Below are 6,208 nucleotides of genomic sequence, written 5' to 3' on the forward strand. Positions count from 1 at the left end.
TTGGAATGATTTAATGTTTTTCAAGAACACGATACCCTGTAGTGTATCACAGCAGGGAATAACTTTTCCAGCAACCTTTCGATTTTCATCACAACTTTGCTATTCCACGGCTGACTTTGTTATTTATTGTGCTCAATTCAAGTCAATGGAGATTCTAAATAATTGTATATTTTTTCGCAATTTGCATCCGGCCCGCAGCTGTTAATCTCGCAGCAATCCGGCCCTCAGATAAAAAAGTTTGGTGACCCCTGCTTTAGAGCAGCGGTCCCCAACCTAAATCAAAATAGCCTCGAGGACTGGCAATAGAAAAAAACATTGTTTGGCATTGGCATAATATATGCTTCACTTTGATCTAATTGTATAGCGGCTTAAACATAGTAGGCTAGGCTACTTTAAGTCATCAGTTAGTTAGGCTACGGTATATTGAGTTTTGAAAGGGCCCTCAATAACTTCACCAGTTGGCTACTATTTTTTCAACCGCCATTGCAGAAACCATGCATTGCTAGTGTCACCAGTAAACAGGCGCGAATCTAAGAGTTTTTTTCGGGGGGGGGGCCAGAAAATTTGAAAATCAATTAAAAAGAAAAAAAAACTAAACAGATATGAACAGTGATACTACGACATATACGATATGCTAGAAAATAGACATTAAAACAACCATTTTCATCAATTGTGATGCCGAGGGACTAATATCAGCTGTTTAGAAGCATATCAAACCATTTGATGTGGAAACATACAATTTTTCACAAAATTTCGGGGGGGGCCCGGGCCCCCTGGGCCCCCCCATAAATCCGCGCCTGCCAGTAAACGTAAAGATGAGTCCCTTGATCCAAGCATCGGAGGATGAGAAGATTTTCATTAGGCTATAGCGTACGGTAGCCTACTAAACCTTCGGCAATAACAAGAGTAAGGTGAATAGTTCCTTTCTCTCGGCCGCCTTTCCTTCAGCAACTACGCCCACCCAATTTATTACACCCTGGGTAGAGGAGAGCAGTGTTTATGAACAACCAGCATAAGCCGGGAGTCGAACCTGGATTGCATGATTGGAAACGAGCGCCTTATTCACTGCGCCCGCCAACGAGCAATAACATTTTGCAAAAATTAGATAAATTTAGTTCTTTTTTAATTGTTTTTGGTAGGTTAAGATTCATAGGTATTAAGTAGCCTAGGCGTAGCATACATGATTGCAACTGCTTTCACTGCAATCAATTTATTTTATGACTGAAGCAGTGCCGGTCTTAGGGTATTTCGGGCCCTGTGCGGAATATGCTTTGCGGCCCCAATGACAATGATCCAATTCAGTAGTGTACCTGTAGCTAAGTATTTTGAAAAGGGGGTGGTGGCGGCGTGATCGCTGAAGGCGACACCTAGCGGCGGGGGTCGGGGGGCAATCCCCCAGAAAATTTTGAAAAATTACTTTGAATTTGGGGCATTCTGAGAGCATGTTCAACAAAAATTTGGGTATGAATATTACTGTAAAATGGTGCTGTCCGGTGGCATAGCAAAAGGATAAGATCATGCTTTCTTTGGCATTTTTCGGAAATAAAGCTATGTCTCTATGTTGAGTCTGGATGTAACCTATTTCTTTCCCTGAAAAATTCGTACCCCGATTTCGTACCCTGAAATCGTGTAACAAAATCAAATTTCGACCTATTTTGTCCCCTGAAAAGATCGAGAGAAATTTTGAAATGTTTGCGGCAGCTCCGATCAGCGACTTCGGCTATGTTCTTTTTCTCGATCTTTTCAGGGTACGAAATGTTCAGGGGACGAAATAGGTTGCACTCGTTGAGTCTCTATGTTTTCTTGTTGTTAATTCCTTTGTTGAATTCACTTGTTGAAATTTTCCATTGGAAATGACAAAATTACTGAATTTTCTGAGTAAATTGTGGCCCTCTAATTTGCGGGCCCTGTGCGATCGCACGGTTTGCACACCCCAAAGACCGGCACTGACTGGAGACATAGGCTACCGGTAGCCTACTTTCACCCAACTCGCTGTTTGTCGTATCCAGGCTTCCGCCCGGTGATTGAAGATTTAGATTAAGTGGATAGGAAGGCAAGGAAGCCAATACTCGTGACCACTTTCAGACATGCCTTTAAGTGTCTTACCAATAAAGACACAGTCGCATGCTCTTGTGCGGTGTCGAACCGGCGCCCTTTCGAACGTCGTTCCAGGGCTCTCACCATTCGGCCAAAAACAACAACCCAACTCGCAATCTTGACGACCATTTGGATCGAGCGTTCCCGTGACCCGGTACTGGGTCTCGACCTGGTGGTTGGGAACCCCTGCTTTAGAGCATCTCAGGCACAACACATAAGCTACTGATTGGTGCGATGAGGCATACTACAGCATAAGGGCAACGCAAACGGGAATAATACCATTTATGGATTAGGCTATCGATGTTCCGGCGGCAAAAATGTGATTGATTACTCGATATAGCATTTCAATTTCCAACGGTAGCAAAAATAGGAAGCAACGTAAAGAAACGCAAAAATCACATGCGATACAACCATCAACACTCTGATTCTTGATAACGCTCCACGACCGACTAACATGTTTTTATTTTTTTTATTTGTGATATTATTTTTTTCTATAAACATATTTTTTTCTTGTCAGACATTAACTTTTGAGTTTTTTCTTCATATTTTTTTTCTAGACCTCTGCTATGTTTGGCACGGGCCTATATTGTTTTTTGTTGTCGTGGTCAAAAATAAAAATAAACTGAACTTCACAAGGTGTGCGATGTGCAACAGAGACTGTGGTGCAACCTAGGGACGGTATATTACGGGACGCGCAACTCCGTTGTTCCTTCAACATTAGAAGGGTCAATTGCCAATTTGACATTTTTTTTACGCTTTACTGCTGGCTTGCTTTCAACTAAAAACCTTAAATTACTTTAAAACCAACTTCACTCTTCTTATATAACCCATAAAAAGTAAAATATTTTGTAAATTACAAAAAAACGTAACCCTTCTAGTGTTGTGGATAAGCCAAAAGCGGATGAAGTTTCGCATCCCTATGATCTACAATCCCTAGGTGCAACCGTGCTAAAATCCATGTATTTCGTAAATCATTTTCTCTCGATATTTCTAACTTTCGCGTTTTGTTGCTGGCAGTTATTTTTAGATATCCCTGGCATGTTACGGCAAGTGATATTCTTTTTTTTCCTTGATAGTCGGAAATAAACATAAAACTGAACTGAAACTATCCATTTGATCAGGATAAAAATGAATACCCGTTTCAGTTCTCTTTCTTTTTGCACGGCAACATGACGCATTGGCGTTGTTGCCGCCTTTATGCTCAACCAATGATTGGTCTTCATGATTAGGAGTGTTAGAGGTGTGGTCGTCATACATTTCTGGCAGGCTGTTCTGCTGTGTTGTGATTTGTGAATGTAAGAATAAGCGGTTGGTAGCGAGCAATAACTGGTTAGTATTTGTTCTTGTAGCGATGGCTGTCCCTCGTCTTAGCATGAAAAGTGCTAGCTACCAGCACTCTTAGAGCAATAGCTTTGTTTGAGCATCCAGTTTATGCAGAACAGTGAAGATTAAAAGGCATGAACAGAAAAAAAAAATTCAATTTTTTTTAGCCTATTTTATTGATATACATTGGAAATTTATCGTAGATTCCGAATATGCAGTCAGTTTTTACCTATTTACCCTCATTAGGCTTCAAACGGAAGGTTTTTTGAACGCACCTCAGTTTAAAATGTGAATAAAAATTTGCATTTTTGTGAGAATGTTAGTTGCAAGATGTTTTGTATTTTCTGGTGATTATGTACCTGGTGGCCACTGATATATTTAATTTGTGTAGGCTATGTGTAAACTCAGTATTTTGTTCATTATGTATATTTTAGTTGTTGTGAATAGATATAGAAGAAAAAAAGTCACTTTTAAAGTCAAAGGCATAAATTTACCTAATTCTATTTTTAAAATGCGATTTACTCAAAATCAAAAATGTTTCTTCTAGAAAACTTCCGGTACTTGTCAAAATTGGCTAAAAGTTTTTAACAGATGTACACTGTACAGTAGGCCCTTACGGACATAATGGTTGAGTTTTGTTTCAACATTCAGAGTAATAAATATTTTATTACCAAATCCTGAAGTCAAATTTGCTCTCGATGTAGGCTATAGCAATTATGAAATTTTTTATATTTAAAAAAATAAAAGAGTTAAAAGAAATCCTCTCTATCAGTTTATGGCTAGGATACCCTACTAGATCACCATGCAGTTCGAAGTCCCTACCTCAGTTTGAAGTCCCATTTTTGAGTTTTTAGGGCTGCAATGGAGACAATCGGCTGATTTTATGTACAAATTCAAAATGGTAGGCTATAAACCCGTAATGGATTGCCCCAGCCTAACAAAGTAAATATTTTTGGATAGCTTGTTTCCTCCTTTTTGCAGCAATATATGGTTTGTTGGGGTTTGTGGGTGAACTTTTGTGTGTAGATTGGTATTTATGACAAGTACAAAAAGTGCGATTCTAAGTAGAACTGCCCCCTTAAACAACTCTGATCCATTAAGCGGCAAAGAAACTTATAAAACGCCAGCATAGGCCCATTGTTAATCAACTTATCAGTTTGAGCGAAAATATCATTCACCTCTCAAGAACATGTTGCACCACACAACATGAAAATAGCATGACTTTAAAACTCTTTTTTATTTTTTCAAAGACATTGCCTACAAAGGCATATTTAACTGTAGACAAATGGCCAACCATTTCGATCTTAGAGATCTCTTTGATGCAGTGAAATGATGGAAAGTATAATTTGATTTGGATTGCTTCAATTCTTCATATAAGAAAGTTATTTTCCAGGGTAATTGATGGGTCATTTCATTATAATACAGACATTGGTTGGCACCACCTAATTTTTTTATTGGCTTAAAAGGTGCTTCTCACTTTTCTGAGAAGAATGGTGCAAATTTGATAAAAATAACATAAGCGGTTCTCGAGTTATAAGTGAAACAACCCTTGTCCACTAGGTGGCTTCATAGATAAGGAGCAATAGAAAAACGGCAATATCTCAAGAACTGCTCAACATATTTGGATAATTTTTAGCTGTACCCCCATGTTTTCTGGGGTGGGCTATATGTTTATGAACATTAAAACAAGTTTTGGCTACTACTTTTTGAGATAAAAAGAAATTGTCATTACTCACCAATAAAATTATGATGCGTAACTTTAAAAAAAATATTTTTTTTTATTGGGTAGAGGAAAGATTGACAAAAAGTTTGGCAAAAACAGAAAACTGCTAAAGTCTCAAAGTCCTGCAAACTAGTTCAAATTGGATGGATTTAGTGTAACCATATTTCTTTTAAACATGTCTATGACAGCACAATGGTGTGAGAAAACAAACATGACTATGACATCACAAAGGAATATTGAACCTCTTCAGGGAACCATCTTTCACTACTTTTAAATGTGATTTGTGCAGAAAGCTGAGACTTTAGCACCACACTGTTTTTGCCAAACTTTCATCAATCTTTTCTCTACCTAATCAAAAAAAAATGTTTTTAAAGTTACGCATCATGGTTTTATTGGTGCGTAACGACAAGAGGTCAATTTCTTTTCATATGGTTTTGCAAATTTTACTTATCGTCTACTGCTGTAATTACAGCACTGTTTCACAGTTAATAAAATGTAAAAACTTACGTATTGGTTTGATAGAATTACTTTTATGCCTAAGATTAGATGTCATGCCTAATATGATACTACGCTACTAATACTACTATACTGGTGCATTTTACATAAAACAGCACCAAGCAGGCTACTATAGATCATAATATAAGAAAGTGCTGTGCAAATTGTAGCTTAAGCAGCAGGTAACTTCGTTGTAGGACAAATCATGGAGCTGGTGTGCACTGTGCAAGTCTCCGCCTTGGTCAAAATACTATGATGTCATAAATTAGAATCGACTAAGAAATATAAGTGAAGTGTGTGAATAGCATTCGACCATGCGAAAGGTGTTTTATGCCTTCACTGCTTCATCTTTCCTTGGCTATTTTCTCAACCTAAACCTTCAGGGTTTAGGGCTATGAAATAGCAAAGCATGGGTAAAGTTGTGAAGCCGCCATTCACACACTTCACCCTGCTTTTTTCTATTTCAATTTATAATGATATTAATGTCATTACATTTTTGCACATATCGGAGACTTGTACACCAGCTCCGAAATCAGGTTATTTTATAAAGTGCAAAAGTTGCTATCATAA

This window comes from Aplidium turbinatum, chromosome 5 (genome assembly GCF_918807975.1).
Source record: "Aplidium turbinatum chromosome 5, kaAplTurb1.1, whole genome shotgun sequence".
NCBI classification, from domain to species: domain Eukaryota; kingdom Metazoa; phylum Chordata; class Ascidiacea; order Aplousobranchia; family Polyclinidae; genus Aplidium; species Aplidium turbinatum.